Here is a 17521-nt window from a genome sequence, read left to right as displayed (position 1 = left end):
TCTTGTCCTTTTACCAAAAGGATTAACACCTTAGGTCAGAGGCATGGTAACTTAAAGAGCAAGAGGCAGTGAAAAAAAAATAGGACAAGGAAACAGACAAAAAGAAAACACTAATGAGAAAGAAACAGCAAAAAAATTCTGGCAACATGAAAACCATACTAAAGCAATCCTTGGATCATGGAATCTTACTGCAGAAGATTCCACCTATAAAGAAATGTTAGAAATGACAGAAGGGGAATTAAAAATATTGATGGTGAAAACAATGAAGGGAATTGCTAAGAAAGTGGAAAAGAACAAAAAGTAAATATAAAGCAGAATCAAATAAGAGATGAATGATATTAAGAATATAGAAAGGTTATAGCAGAGCTGAAGGAATTGAAGCAGTCAATCAGGGAACTTAAAGTTGCAGTAGGAAATACCAGTAACAGAACCTTCCTGTCGGTGCATTCAGACCTCGCTGCTCCAGCTTTTGGGGCACGTTCCATTCTATTAGCCTGCGACCAGCAGAGAGAAAAAAAAAAAACATTTAAAAAAATCTGCCCCGTAAACACCTCGAGGCGAGCAAAAACAATAAATTTTAACTATGAGGGAAATCGTGCACATCCAGGCCCGTCAGTCTGGCAACCAAATCAGTGCTAAGTTCTGGGAGGTGATCAGTGATGAACATGGCATCAACCCCACCGGTACCTACCACGGGGACAGTGATCTGCAGCTAGACCGAATCTCTGTGTACTACAATGAAGCCACAGGTGGCCAGTATGTTTCTCGTGCTATCCTGGTGGATCTAGAACCTGGGACCATGGACTCTGTTTGCTCAGGTCCTTTTGGCCAAATCTTCAGACCAGACAACTTTGTTTTTGGTCAGTCTGGGGCACGCAACAACTGGGCCAAGGGCCACTATACAGAAGGGGCTGAGCTGGTTGATTCAGTCCTGGATGTGGTACGGAAGGAGGCAGAGAGCTGTGACTGCCTGCAGGGCTTCCAGCTGACCCACTCGCTGGGTGGGGGCACAGGTTCTGGAATAGGCACACTCCTTATCAGCAAGATCTGAGAAGAGTAACCTGACCGCATCATGAATACCTTCAGTGTGGTGCCTTCACCCAAAGTGTCTGATACCGTGGTTGAGCCCTATAATGCCACCCTTTCTGTCCATCAGTTGGTAGAGAACAATGATGAGACATACTGCATTGACAACGAGGCCCTTTACGACATCTGCTTCTGTACCCTAAAGTTGACCATGCCAACTTATGGGGACCTGAACCACCTTGTCTCAGCCACTATGAGTGGTGTCACCACCTGCCTCCGTTTCCCTGGCCAGCTCAACGCTGACCTCCACAAGCTGGCAGTCAACATGGTGCCCTTCCCACTTCTCCACTTCTTCATGCCTGGCTTTGCCCCTCTCACCAGCCATGGAAGCCAGCAGTATCAGGCTCTCACTGTGCCAGAACTCACCCAGCAGGTCTTTGATGCCAAGAACATGATGGCTGCCTGTGACCCCTGCCATGGCCAATACCTCACTGTGGCTGCTGTCTTCCATGGACGGATGTCCATGAAGGAGGTAGATGAGCAGATGCTCAATGTACAGAACAAGAATAGCAGCTACTTCGTCGAATGGATCTCCAACAATGTCAAGACAGCTGTCTGTGACATCCCACCTCATGGCCTCAAGATGGCAGTCACCTTCATTGGCAACAGCACAGCCATCTAGAAGCTCTTCAAGCACATCTCAGAGCAGTTCACAGCCATGTTCCACCGGAAGGCCTTCCTCCACTGGTATACAGGTGAGGGCATGGACGAGATGGAATTCACCGAGGCTGAGAGCAACATGAATGAACTTGTCTCTGAGTATCAGCAGTACCAGAATGCCACCGCAGAAGAGGAGGAGGATTTTGGTGAAAAGGCTGAAGAGGAGGCCTAAGGCACAGCTCCTATCACCTCAAGCTTCTCAGTCCCCTTAACCTTCTTCCTTAACTACCCCTTTCCTCTCCCTCAGAATTCGTGTTTGCTGCCTCTTATCTTTTTTTTCTTTTGTGTGTGTGGGGGTCTAGAACAGTGCCTGACACATGTAGGTGCTTAATAAATACTTGTTTGTTGAATGTCTCCTCTCTCCTTCCACTTCGGGAAACCTAGATTTCTGCATTCTAGGTAACCCTGTATTTCCTTCTGGTACCCATTCCTCCCATCTGTCCAGTTAATATTTCCTGCTGTTTGTAAAATAATTCCCTAAGAAGTTGGGTTTATATTGAACCAACCATATTGAACCATATTGAAAAGATGACATTGCCCCAATAGCCATTTATTTTAGAACCACCTGAATGCTGAAAATGCAGATGATGACCATCATCCTATGCCCAGGTATTTTTTTTTGTGGGGGGGTAGAAAGTAAGAGTAGAAGTAACTCCGAGGAAGTGGTTGGGATTTTTCCAATCTAGAATAGTTTTGGAGAGGAAAATCCAGAATATTTAGTGATAACGTCCAGGTATTTACAGGTTCCATCTCAGCTTCAAGGGAGGTATTAACAGTATTATCTTCATTTCCAATCTCCCTCCAAGCTCTGTCCTTGGGAACAATTTTTTCCCCAAATGGGATCCTCCCCTCTTACACATCACCTTACTGATATGTTGGATTCCTTCCTTTCCCCTGATAGGAGAAGGGGATCAGGAGGGGACAGAGACCAGCTCTGGTCCCTAAACTTTCAGAAATGCCCTTCCCACACCTTTACTTACCTACAAAAACGTAATATACCTGACTTATTTGGGAAGGTATGTATTGCCACCTAAATGGGTCATTTCATTCCCCAGAGAGGGGACAGGACACCCTCTTGTTTTTTGCAACATCTCATTTCTTCCTTTTGCTGTTGCTTTTTCTCCTTATGTTTGGTTTTGTCCTCTCCTATACTTCAGATTTCTATTTTGTGTTGAACTTGCTGCTCTTTTTCATATTGAAAAGATGACATTGCCCCAATAGCCAAAAATAAATGGGAATTGGAAAAAAAAAGGGAAAGAAAATACCAGTAACAGACTAGACCATGCAGTAGAAAGAATCTTAGAGGGAAAGGACAAAGGTCTTGAGATAACTCAGATAGTTAAAGAGGCAGACAAAAGAGAGGGAAAGCAAAATGTTCACTGACAGCATTATGGGACTTTATGAAATTTTCAAACATATGAGTTACAGGTATTGAAGAAGGAGAAGAAGAATGCCCCAGAGTAATGAAAGCCATACTAGAGAATATTATAAATTAAAATTTCCCAAATATCACCAAAGATTCTGACATACTCCTTTCAGAGGGATATCAGACCCCAGGTTGCCTCAATACAAATCAAGCTTCTCCAATACACATTATCATGAACCTGTCCGAACTCAAGACAAAAGAGATGATTCTGCAATCTGCCAGAAGTAAGCACCAATTTATCTACATGGGCAAATCCATTAGGGTGTCCGTGGACTTCTCAAATGAAACTTTTCCCAAGCCAGAAGACAATGGTCATCTATCTTTAATCTACTTAAACAAAACAATTTTCAGCCTAGAATACTATATCCTGATAAGCTAAGCTTTAAAATTGATGGAGAAATCAAATCTTTGACTGATATGCAAACATTGAGGAAGGTTGCCACAATAACATCAGCACTACATGTAATACTTATCCGTATTATATACACTGACCATCACAATGGACCACCAGCAAACTAAACACCTAAAAACTGAAGCACAAAACCTAGCTTACACAATGATGCAAAAGATAAAGCTAAGCAATGGACTTTCAAAAAATACAATGAATATCTACAGCAAACCCACAGCCAATATCATATTGAATGGAGTTAAATTGGAATCATTTCCACTCAGATCAGGAACCAGACAAGGCTGCCCATTGTCTCCATTGCTTTTCAACATTGTAATGGAAGTTTTAGCCACCACAATTAGGGAAGAAAAGGCGATCAAGGGTATCCATATAGGGTCAGAAGAGATCAAACTCTCGCTCTTCGCAGATGATATGATTGTGTATCTGGAAAACACTAGGGACTCTACTACAAAACTCCTAGAAGTGATCAAGGAATACAGCAGCGTCTCAGGTTACAAAATCAACATTCATAAATCGGTAGCCTTTATATACACCAACAACAGTCAAATTGAAAAAGCAGTTAAGGACTCTATCCCATTCACAGTAGTGCCAAAGAAGATGAAATATTTGGGAATTTACCTAACAAAAGACGTGAAAGATCTCTATAAAGAGAACTATGAAACTCTAAGAAAAGAAATAGCTGAAAATGTTAACAAATGGAAAAACATACCATGCTCATGGCTAGGAAGAATCAACATTATCAAAATGTCCATACTACCCAAAGCAATATATAATTTCAACGCACTCCCTATTAAAGCTCCACTGTCATATTTTAAAGATCATGAAAAAACATTACTTCGTTTTATATGGAATCAGAAAAAACCTCGAATAGCCAAGACATTACTCATAAATAAAAACAAAACAGGAGGAATCACACTACCAGACCTCAGACTTTACTACAAATCGATAGTGATCAAAACAGCATGGTATTGGCACAAAAACAGAGAAGTAGATATCTGGAACAGAATAGAGAACCAAGAGATGAATCCAGCTACTTACCGCTATTTGATTTTTGACAAGCCAATTAAAAACATTCAGTGGGGAAAAGATTCCCTATTTAACAAATGGTGCTGGCTGAACTGGTTGGCAACCTGCAGAAGACTGAAATTGGACCCACACCTTTCACCATTAACTAAGATAGACTCTCATTGGATTAAAGATTTAAACTTAAGACATGAAACTATAAAAATACTAGAGGAGAATGCAGGGAAAACCCTTGAAGAAATTGGTCTGGGTGAGTATTTCATGAGGAGAACCCCCCGGGCAATTGAAGCAGCTTCAAAAATACACTACTGGGACTTGATCAAACTAAAAAGCTTCTGCACAGCTAAGAACACAGTAAGCAGAGCAAGCAGACAGCCCTCAGAATGGGAGAAGATATTTGCAGGGTATATCTCTGACAAAGGTTTAATAACCAGAATCCACAGAGAACTCAAACGCATCAGCAAGAAAAAAACAAGGGATCCCATCGCAGGCTGGGCAAGGGATTTGAAGAGAAACTTCTCTGAAGAAGACAGGCGCACGGCCTTCAGACATATGAAAAAATGCTCATCATCTTTAATCATCAGAGAAATGCAAATCAAAACTACTTTGAGATATCATCTAACTCCAATGAGACTAGCCTATATCACAAAATCTCAAGACCAGAGATGTTGGCGTGGATGCGGAGAAAAGGGAACACTTCTGCACTGCTGGTGGGAATGCAAATTAATACATTCCTTTTGGAAAGATATATGGAGAACACTCAGAGATCTAAAAATAGATCTGCCATTCAATCCTGTAATTCCTCTGCTGGGCATATACCCAGAAGACCAAAAATCACAACATAACAAAGATATTTGTACCAGAATGTTTATTGCAGCCCAATTCATAATAGCTAAGTCATGGAAAAAGCCCAAGTGCCCATCGATCCACGAATGGATTAATAAATTGTGGTATATGTATACCATAGAATACTATGCAGCCTTAAAGAAAGATGGAGACTTTACCTCTTTCATGTTTACATGGATGGAGCTGGAACATATTCTTCTTAGTAAAGTATCCCAAGAATGGAAGAAAAAATACCCAATGTACACAGCCCTACTATGAAACTAATTTGGGACTCTCACATGAAAGCTATAACCCAGCTACAACTTAACAATAGAGGGAAGTGGGAAAGGGGGGGGTGGGTAGAGGGAGGGGAATCGGTGGGATCACACCTGTGGTGCATATTACAGGGGTATTTGCGAAACTTGGTAAATGTAGAATGTAAATGTTTTGGCACAGTAACTGAGATAACGCCGGAAAGGCTATGTTAACCACTGTGATAAAAATGTGTCAAATGGTTTATGAAGTGAGTGTATGATGCCCCATAATCATATCATTGTATACAGTTATGATTTAATAAAAAAAATTAAAAAAAAATACAATGACTATTATTCCACCATACTTATCAATTATCTCAATAAATGTTAATGGTTTGAATTCCCCACTGAATTCAATAAAAATATAAAATGGCTGATAGGATAAAAAAAAAAAATAAGCCATCTATTTGCAGCCTGCAGGAGACACACCTCACCTTGAAGGACAAATTAAAACTCAGGGTTAAAAAATGGAAGCCAATTTTTCAAGCAAATGGAACTCAGAAGAAAAGAGGATTTGCAAATTTATTCTCAGATACAAGTGTATTTAAAGCAACTAAAATCAAAAGAGACAAACATGGCACTCCATATTGGTCAAGGGAAAAATACAACAAGAAGATATTTTTATTGTAAATATTTATGCACCCAACTTAAATGCTCCCAGATTCTTGAAAAAGACCTTAATTGGTCTCAGCAATATATATTCCATAACACCATAATGGCAGGGGACTTTAACACTCCTCTTACAGAGCTGAACGGATCCTCTAAACAGAAACTAAACAAAGATACAAGGGAATTAAATATGGCCCTAGAACAGCTGTGTTTGATAGACACGCCATGGCAAAGCTGAAGAATACACTTTCTTCTCATAGGCCCATGGGACATTCTCCCAAATAGATCATATACTAGGACAAAAACCAAACTTGAAAAAAATCAAAAGAATTGAAATTTTACCTTGTATCTTCTCAGAGCACAAGGAATTAAAGGTGGAACTCAGCTCCAACAAAAACGTTCAACCCCATAAAAAGGTATGGAAATTAAACAACATTTTGCTGAATGATAGTTGAGTTCAGGAAGAGATAATAGAGGAAATCATTACTTCCTTGAGCAAAACAACAATGAAGACACAAGCTACCAAAACCTGTGGGATACAGGTAACACAGTCCTGAGAGGAAAATTTATCCCTTTAGATGTCTACATGTGAAAAAGTGAAAAAGAGCACATCAACAAACTCACAAACCATCTTATGGAATTGGACAAAGAAGATCAATCTAAGCCTAAACCCAGCAGGAGAAAAGAAATATTCAAAATAAAATCAGAGATTAATGAAATTGAAAATAAAATTCAATCATAAAATTAATGGAACAAGTAGCTGGTTTTTTGAAAAAAAAAAAAATAAAGTAGATGAGCCTTTGGCCAAACTAACTAGAAACAAAAAAGTAAAATCGCTAGTAACCTCAATCAGAAATGATAAAGGGAAAATAACAACAGATGCCACAGAGATACAAGAGATTATCTCTGACTACTACAAGAAACACCATGCCCAGAAATTTGACAATGTGAAGAAAATGGATCAATATTTGGAATCACACCCCTAGACTTATCCCAGAAGAAATAGATCTCCTGAACAAACCAATCTCAAGCACTGAGATAAAAAAAAACAATAAAAAAATCTCCCAACAAAAAAATGGCCTGGTCCTATAGCTTCACATCAGAATTCTACCAAACCTTCAAAGAAGAGCTGATTACAATACTGCAGAAATCATTCCAAAAAAATGAGGAGAAAGGAATCTTCCCCAACCCATTCTATAAATCAAACATCACTCTGATACCCAAATCAGGAAAAGACCCAACTACAAAGGAGGACTTCAGAACACTTTCACTAATAAATATAGATGCAAAAATTCTCAAGAAAATCCTTTTTAGTAGACTATAGCTTCTCATCAAAAAAGTCATACTTTATGGGGGCAAGACATGATTGCAAGAGGGACTTTACCTAACAATTGTAATCAGTGTAACTGGCTTATTGTACCCTCAATGAATCCCCAACAATAAAAAAAAAAAATGGGGAAAAAAAAAAAAAAAAAGTCATACATCATGATCAAGTAAGTTTCACCCCAGGGATGCAAGACTAGTTTAATGTATGCAGGTCTATAAATGTTATTCTCCATATCAGCAGAAGTAAAAACAAAGACCATATTATCCTCTCAACAGATGCAGAAAAAGCATTCAATAAAATCCAGCATCCTTTTTAAATTAGAAAACTGAAGAATACAGGCATTGGCAGCACATTTCTTAAAGTGATTGACTATCTACGACAAACCCACAGCTAATATTTTACAGAATGGAATAAAATTGAATGTTTTTCCACTTAGAAATGAAACCAGACAAAGTTGTCCTCTATCATTACTACTATTCAACATAGTGCTGGAAGTTCTAGCCAATACAATCAAGGATGAGAAGGAAATAAAGGACATCCAAATGGGAGCAGAGGAGGTCAAACTCTCCCTCTTTGCTGACGATATGATCTTATATTTAGAATACCCGAAAGACTCAACCACAAGATTCTTGGAAGTGATCAAAAAATACAGTAATATCTCAGGATATAAAACCAATGTCTATAAGTCAGTAGCCTTTGTATATGTTTATACATATACAAAGCCAAAATGAGTAGCTAATTAAGGATATAATCCCCTTCACAGTAGCTTCAAAGAAAAAGAAATACCTAGGAATATACCTAACAAAAGAGGTGAAGGACCTCTATAAAGAAAATCACAAAAACTGTGGTATATGCACACCATGGAATATTATGCAGCCTTAAAGAAAGATGGAGACTTTACCTCTTTCATGTTTACATGGATGGAGCTGGAACATATTCTTCTTAGTAAAGTATCTCAAAATGGAAGAAAAAGTATCCAATGTACTCAGCCCTACTATGAAACTAATTTTTGGCTTTCATGTGAAAGCTATAACCCAGTTATAACCTAAGAATGTGGGGAATGGGGAGAGGGAGGGGAGGGAGATGGGAGGATGGGTGGAGGTAGATTGATAGGTGGGATTATACCTGCGGTGCATCTTACAAGGGTACATGTGAAACTTAGTAAATGTAGAATATAATTGTCTTAACACAATAACTAAGAAAATGCCAGGAAGGTTATGTTAACCAGTGTGATGAAAACGTGTCAAACTGTTTATAAAACCAATGTATGGTGCCCCATGATCGCATTAATTTACACAGCTATGATTTAGTATTAATAAAAAAAGAAAATTATAAAACGCTACAAAAAGAAATAGCAGAAGATATTAACAGATGGAAGAACATATCATGCTCATGGCTGGGAAGAATCAACATTACGAAAATGTCTATATGTCCTAAAACAATTTACATATTCAATGCCATCCCTATTAAAATACCAACATCATACTTTCAAGACTTGCAAAAACTAATTCTTTGTTTTATGTGGAACCAGAAAAAACCTTGTATAGACAAGACAATTCTTAGTAATAAAAACAATGCCAGGAGCATCAGCCTACAAGGCTTTCGGCTGTACTGCAAGGCCATAGTGATCAAAACAGCATGGTACTAGCAAAAAAATAGAGACATAGACATCTGGAACTGAATATAAAACCAGAAGATGAAAACTAACATCATATAGCCACCTAATCTTTAGTAAACAAAGGAGAGCATACACTGGGGGAAAGAATCCCTATTCAATAAACCGTGCTGGGAGAACTGGATATCTAATGTAAAACACTGAAACTGGACCTGCACCTTTCTCCACTCACAAAAATTGATTCAAGATGGATAAAAACACTGCAAGACCTCTGACAAGTTATAATATTTTTCTCTCAGTGTCCTCGTTTGTGAAATTGTGATGATAATCATATTTGCCCCAAAAGATTGTTATGAAGTAAAAGAAATAAAGCATGCAAAACACTTAAAAAAATGGAATAAGGTGGTGCCTGTGGCTCAAAAGCTTAGGGTGCCAGCCCCATATGCCGGAGGTGGTGGGTTCAAACCCAGCCCTGGCCAAAAACTGCAAACGAACAAACAAACAAAGAAACATACAAACAAACAAACAAAAAACCAACCAAAATGGATGAAAGACCTACATTTAATGCATGAAACAATAAAAATCCTCAAACCAAGAATGGGAAAGACACTTGAAGATATCAGCCTGGGGAAAGACTATGAAGAAGACCTCCACGGCAATTGCAACAACAAAAATAAATGAATGGGACTTAATTAAACTGAAAAGCTTCTGTAAAGCTAAAAAGACAGCAGTTAAAGCAGATAGACGACTGATCACTTCTAAGAGTTTTGTGGTTGAGTCCACGGTGTTTTCCAGGTATAAAATCATATCATCTGTGAAGAGTGAAAGTATGATCTCCTCTGACCCTATCTGGATACGCTTGATTGCTTTCTCTTGCCTGATTGCGATGGCTAAGACCTTCATTACAATGTTAAATAGCAGTGGAGACTATGGACAACCTTGCTTGGTTCCTGATCTGTGTGAAAATGTTCTCAATTTGACTCTATTCAGTTTGATAATTGGCTGTGATTTTGCTGTAGATGGCCTCAATCAGTTTAAGAAATGTCCCTTCTATACCGATTTTCTTAAGTGTTCTGATCATGAAAAGATGCTGGATATTGTTTAAAGCTTTTCCTGTATCAATTAAGAGAATCGTATGGTCTTTGTTTTATGTGGTGTATTATATTTATAGATTTACATATGTTGAACCAAACTTGAGACCCTGGGATAAACTTTGGTCATGGTGTATAATTTGTTTTATGTGTGGCTGGATTCTGTTTGCTAAGATTTTAATAAATATCTTTGCTTCTATATTCATTAAGGAAATTGGTCTATAGTTTCCTTTTCTTGTTGGGTCTTTTCCTGGTTTGCGGATCATGGTGATATTTGCTTCACAGAACGTGTTGCGGTGTATTCCTTCTTTTTCTATGTTTTGGAAAACGTTATGTAATATTAGTACTAGTTTCTTTTTAAAGGTTTGGTAGAATTCTGAAGTAAAACCATCTAGTTCCGGACTTTTCTTTTTTGGGAGATTTCATATAGTTGATGCTATTTCAGTACTTGATATAGGTCTATTTAACATCTCCAATTCTTTTTGTCTGAGTTTAGGAAGGTGGCATGTTACCAGATACTAGTCTATTATTTCCAGATTTTCTTGTTTGTTTGTTTTTTTCAGACAGAGTGTAACTATGTCACCCTCAGTAGAGTGCCATGGTGTCCCAGCTCACAACAACCTCAAACGCCTGGGCTTAAGCGATTCTCTTGCTTCAGCCTCCCAAGTAGCTGGGACTACAGACACCCACCACAACACCCCATTATTTTTTGGTTGGAGTTGTCATTGTTGTTTAGCTGACCTGGGCTGGGCTCGAACCCACCAGCCTCTGTGTATTTGGCTGGCACTGTAAGCACAGTGTTACAGGCACTGAGCCTACCTCCACATTTTCATGTTTTTGAGAATAAACTTTTTTATAGTATTCATTAAGGATTTTTTTAATTTCTGACTTATCTGTTGGTATTTCACCTTTATCATTTCTGATTGATGATATTAGGGATTTTACTCTTCTGTTTCTGGTTAGGTTAGCCAAAGGTTTATCAATTTTATTAATCTTTTCAAAGAGTCAACTTTTTTTTTTTTTTTTGGCAGGGGTCGGGTTTAAACCCGCCACCCTTGGTATATGGGGCTGGCGCCCTACTCACTGAGCCACAGGCGCTGCCCTCAAAGAATCAACTTTTGATTCATTAGTCTTTTGAATAATTCTTTTGTTTTCAATTTCCTTTAATTCTGTCCTAGTTTTGGTTATTTCTTTTCTTCTGCTGGGTTTGGGGTTGGAATGTTCTTCCTTTTCCAGTAGCTTGAGATGCCCATTAAGTTACTGACTTCCTCTTTTCCATTGTCTTGAGGATGGCTTGCAATGCTATGAATTTCCTTCTTAGGACTGCCATTGCAGTATCCCATAGGTTCTGATAATTTGTGTCTTCATTCTCGTTTTTTCTCCCAAATTTGGTAATTTCCTTCTTAATCTTGTCTGTGACCCACTTGTCATTCAGCTTAAGGTTATCTAGCTTCCAAGAGTTTGTATGATTATGAAGATTTCTGTTGTTACTGAGTTCAAATTTAATTCCTTGATGGTCCAAGAAGATACAAGGAATAATTTCTGTTCTTTTCAATTTGCTGAGGTTGGACTTGTGACCAAGATGTGATCAATTTGGGAGGATGTTCCATGGGCTGATGAGAAGAATGTGTATTCAGTTTTGTTAGGATGAAATGTTCTATAGATGTCTGTTAAGTCAAGTTGTTCTATGGTCAGGTTTAAGTCCAAAATATCATTGGTTAGTTTAATCTTGGAGGATCTATCCAACACTGCCAATAGGGTGTTAAAATCTCCAACTATTTTGGTGCTCAAAGATATCAAAAATTTCATGTTTGTCAGGGTCTCCTTTATAAATTGAGGAGCATTCTGGTTCGGTGCATAAATGTTAACAATTGAAATCTCTTCATGTTGGGTGTTTCCCTTGACAAACATGAAGTGACCATCCTTATCTTTCTTTACCATTGCTGTTTTAAAGCCTATTGTATCTGTGATTAAAATTGCAACATCTGCTTTTTTCTGATTTCTATTAGCCTGAATTATGGATGTCCATCCCTTCACCTTGAGTCTATTTTTATCCTTTAAAGTAAGGTGAGACTCATGTATGCAAAAGTTATCTGGTTTGAGTTTATGTATCCAGTCAGCCATCCTATGCCTCCTTAGAGGACAATTAAAGCCATTCACATTAATTGAGGGAATTGAAAATTGTAATAGTGTTGTGGGTGTCATGTTTCTAAAATGTCTAGTGTATATTTTTAGTCCTTATCCTACTGTGGAAGTTAAGTTTTGTTCAGAAGTTTCTAGGTGAGTTTATGTTTACTGTGGACCATTCTGCTGATTGTTGTATAGAATGGGACTGAGAATACCCTGGAGAATGGATAGACATGTAGAAATTTGATAGGACAAAGTGGTATGATTTAGTGATAATTAATGGGTAGGCAAAACCCAGCAAGGCCTGTCTGTTTAGATTGTTCTTGGCCTCCCTATAATAGCATTTCTTTATCCTAAGTATAGGACAAGACTCCTCTGAAATGGTCTTCAAGGGAGAAGGGAGAGGGTCACTTTTTGTGTCTTGGTTTGAAGTTCTAGTTTCTTTGAGAGAGAGGAATTTTTGTTTCTATGAATTAGTTCATGGGGTCAAAGAAGGTCAGGATACAGGAGAGTGGGAGAAGGTCAGAAAGACCTTACTGCTGAGGCCTTCTGATCTTCAGTTCAAAGTACTCAGTATGTCAATGTGCCAGACTTTGGAGTAATATGTTCTAAGTTCCAACAACAGGTAGGAAAAAAAAAAGCCATATTTCTTTTATATCAAATCAGCTCTACCACTTGAGTTTCTCACTTTAGCTTGAACTTCACATTCCAGAACACATCCTGATTCTAGAGACCTGTACCGCAAGGTCAGATCTGGACAAGAGAGCTTTTCAAGCCAAGACTTTATTATTTAAATCTCTTCTATTTTCTCTGTTCACAAATACTTAATATCTTTTCTCTGTTCACAAATGCTTAATTAATAGATAAAATGTAGATGATATTGGGGACAGAGAGAGGTTAAAAAAAAACAGACAGGCAGGTATGTCATTCTTTTATTAACTGTTGATAATATGTGTGGGACTTTGGTTCCCAATGCCCAGGCCTAGGACAGGTTCTGCCACTTTAGTTTGTGTTGAAGCACTTTCCATCTTTCTTAGTGCAGCTAGGCATTTATGAAAAGAGGGGAGGGAATTAAGTATAACTCGTCATTATCCTCTTAACTTTGCCAGGCTGACTTAGCTGCTCTTCACAGCAATCCTAAAGGCCAAGAAGTTTTATTTTCTTTTCCAAGATTTAGAAATGGAAGGTTATTAATGTTAAACAACTTGCTCAATTCAAAACTAAAAAGGAGTGGAGTGGGGAGTTATTTGACAATAAAACCTATTGGCTTTGCTCTAAATCACGAATGTTCCTTAAAGTGTTAAACACTCAAAGCTAATCTGCAATATGTGAAGAGGGCATGAAGTTTTTGGCTCTTTAATTCTCTGCAAAAGAGCAAACCTTGAAGCCTGCACATTGTTCCTTTTTGTGAAGTTCTATTCCAACTGAACAAAACAAAATCACCATTTTTGATTTAGGGAAAATGTAACCTCAATGTAACTTCAAGTGCCATTTACTTATGTTTGAAGAAGCTTTCTCAGAGTCCATATAAAGGGATGTTCCTTTAAGACCCTCCAAAGTGATTAGAAAGCTAATCATGTAGGAGGGAGGCCCTGAAGGCAGAGTCTGGCTGTCTCTGGAATGTCCTGGAAGGGACCTTGGAAGTGGGAAACAAGGTAAGTTAATGTGCATCTCAGTTACAGGTTGCACCTGTTTTACACAGATGAACGGCTGAATAATTTTTTGTGGTTGCTCTGTATAGTTTCTTTGTACTTTTATTGTATAGACCATTTGCTGCCAACTGGTTTTATTATTAGAATGTGTATGTGTGTGTACGTGCAGAACTTAGTGTTGTTAAGAGTACATAAGCTTGCAAGAAATAAAATTAAGGGCTGCATGCCTGAGTGAGGTGTAGACCTCTGCTTCTCCACAATTCTGACTGCTGGTCTTATCTCTGTGACTCCAGCAGGGATTGTTTACAGCAACAGGAAAATCTAGGCCTTTATAAACAAATGGTGGGAAGGAAGATTAACATATGGATTGAGATTATGTATTTAGGTCAATATGTTGGATCTCTAGGCAGTTGTCTGCTCAAATGTTGGAGTTTCAGGTCTGTGTCCTCAGTTCTTGGGGTGCTCTTCGTTGAAAATGACCACACACACCAAAGTAAGGCAAGCATGATACAAAGTTTACAAAGAAGAAAAAGATAGGCTTACGGAGCAAGATATATTCATCATAGATAGTGAACAGACCATATTGCCATAGCGAGTAGGCAAAGAGGCTTGGGTAATGGCTTGCACTTCTATTTTATACTGGTCTGGGTTGGGTCTACCTGTTGGTTCAGAGGTTGCCTTGGAACCAGAGTCTTACTGCATATGCAAACCTCCCATGAACCTCTCTGGGAGCTCATAAGGGTGTGTGGACAGCAATGTAGATTTAAGCTAATGACATTATAATTAGTTTTAAGGCTGTTCTAAGTCTCATTTAAGACTCTATTTTACCTGCTGGGTCCTGTGGGCTAGAAAGTCTTCTACACTCTTTTGTAGTTGGCATGCTAGGTTCTGATCAGTAAATTGGCAGAGTGTTCCCTCCTCCCCAAGTGTGAGCAATCACCTGGGACAAAATTAAGGTGGATAGCACTGAGATGGTGGCCTGTGGGCCCATGGCCCTTGTCCTTTTTCTCTGGGAGAGCTGGATTTCTAACTACCTAATAAACAGGTAAAAGGAAATTCATTTGGAATGTGGGAACTGTTGTTTTCCTGTGTTTGGAGTCACTGAAGATAAAAACCCAAGATTACCATCCTACCTCTCTTTTCGACACTCACTAAACTAGAAATCATCTTTGTTTGGGGCTGAGACTTCTGACTTCCTAGACTATTAACACCTACATTCAGAAAGCTGTACATCTTAGAGACTGCTTCCTGTGTATAGCAGGATTGCAATTTCTTTCCATGAGTAGATTTTAACCTCCTTGAGTACTCGGGCCCTCTTTTCTTTCTTTGTGTTTTTTTTTTTTTTGAGACAGAGTCTCACAATGTCACCCTCAGGTAGAGTGCTGTAGCATCACAGCTCACAGTAAACTCAAACTCTTGGGCTTAAGTGACTCTCTTGCCTCAGCCTCCCAAGTAGCTGGGACTACAGGCGCCTGCCACAATGCTCCACTATTTTTTGTTGTTGTTGCTGTAATAGTCATTGTTGTTTGGCAGGCCCAGGCTGGGTTTGACCCCGCCAGCTCTGGTGTATGTGGCTGGTGCCCTAGCTGCTGAGCTCCAAGCTCCAAGCCTTGGGTCCTGTTTTAACTATCTCTAAATCACAACAAACTTGACCTTATAGTATATAATTCATCATTTTTAAGTATATTCACCAAAGTTTGTACTAATTCCAGAGCATTTTTATCATTGCAAAAAGAAACTGTACTCATAAACAACTTCACACAATACCTGCCTCACTCTATCCCCTAACAACAACTAATATACTGTCTCTATGAATTTGTTCATTCTGGACATTTTATATAAATGGAACCATACCATATGTAGTTATATATGCATGGCTTTTTTCACTAAAAGTAACATTTTCAAGGTTCATGATGCTATACTATGTATTAGTATTTCATTCTTTGTTTTTTTTTTTGAGATGGTGTCTCATTCTGTTGCCTAGGCTAGACTGCCATGGTATCATCCTAGCTCCCAGCAATCTCAAACTCCTGGGTTCAAGTGGTCCTCTTGCCTCAGCCTTACAAGTAGCTGGAATTACAGGTACCCAAAAGGATACCCAGATAATTTTTTTTCTATTCTTAGTAGAAATGGGGTCTTGCTCTTGCTCAGATTGGTCTTGAACTCTTGAACTCAAGGGATCCTTCTGCCTTGGCTTCCCAGAGTGTTAACATTACCTTTTATTTATCTTTAATTATGGTAAAAGTATATTATTATTGAATTCCTTTTTATTTTATTCATTGTGGTAAAAAGTACTTCAGGGTTAAATTTCTTTTATTTTAATTGTGGCAAAGATACATCATAAAATTTACCATCTTAAACATTTTTGAGTGTACAGTTCAAAGTAGTAAGTACATTCCAATATCCAGAATTCTATTAATCTTACAAAACTGAAAGTCTATACTCAATAAATAATAAATCTCCATTCCCCTTTCCCCCAGACCTTGGCAAACAGCATTATGTATAAATTAAATATATTGCATGTATATATCATATTTTGTTTATTCATTCATCATTCATCTGATGAATAACTTGCTTCCTGCTTTTGGCTATGGTCAATAATACTGCTATAAAAATGAGTATACAAATATTTCTTCAAGACCTCGCTTTTAAGTCTTTTGGATATATATCTAGAAGTAGAATTGCTGGATCATATGGTAATTCAAAATTTAATTTTTTGAGGAATTACCATACCATTTTCATAGGGACTATAGTATTCTACATTCCCACAAAAAGTGCACAAGAGTTCCAATTTTTCTATATAGCACCCGACACTTGTTATTTATTTATTATTTATTTTGATATTGGCCAACATAATGGGTGTAAGATATCTCATTGTGGTTTTGATTTGGATTTTCCTAATGATTAGTGATGTTGAGTGTCTGTTTATGTGATTATTGGCCATTTGTATATTATTCTTGGAGAAATGTCTCCTCAAGTCCTTTGCTCATTTTTTGTTAGGTTGTTTACTTTTTGAGTTTTAGTAGTTCTTTGTGTATGCCAGATATTAACCCTTATCAGATACACTAGTTATATATTTTTTCCTTATATACATACACTAGTATACATTTTTTACTTACCTTTCATTTTATTTATTACATATTTTGGACCAGATGTGGTGGCTCACACTTGTAATCTTAGCACTTTGGGAGGCCAAGGCAGGGGAATCCCTTGAACTTAGGAGTTTGAGGTTATAATGAACTATGATCCAACCATTGCACTCCAGCCTGAGCAACAAACAGATCCAGACCCTGTATCTAAAAATAAATAAATAAATAAACAAACAAGTAAATAAATTACATTTTTTGATGAGCAGAA

At 38.1% G+C, this 17521-nt stretch overlaps 1 pseudogene; it reads left to right on the top strand.

Moving 5' to 3' along the window:
- The first annotated feature begins 535 nt into the window (after positions 1–535).
- On the top strand, positions 536–1918 carry LOC128577142 (tubulin beta chain-like; annotated as a pseudogene).
- The last annotated feature ends 15603 nt before the right edge of the window (positions 1919–17521 follow it).

This window comes from Nycticebus coucang, chromosome X (assembly GCF_027406575.1).
Source record: "Nycticebus coucang isolate mNycCou1 chromosome X, mNycCou1.pri, whole genome shotgun sequence".
Lineage (NCBI taxonomy): Eukaryota > Metazoa > Chordata > Mammalia > Primates > Lorisidae > Nycticebus > Nycticebus coucang.
This window is presented reverse-complemented; position numbering and strand designations above follow the sequence as displayed.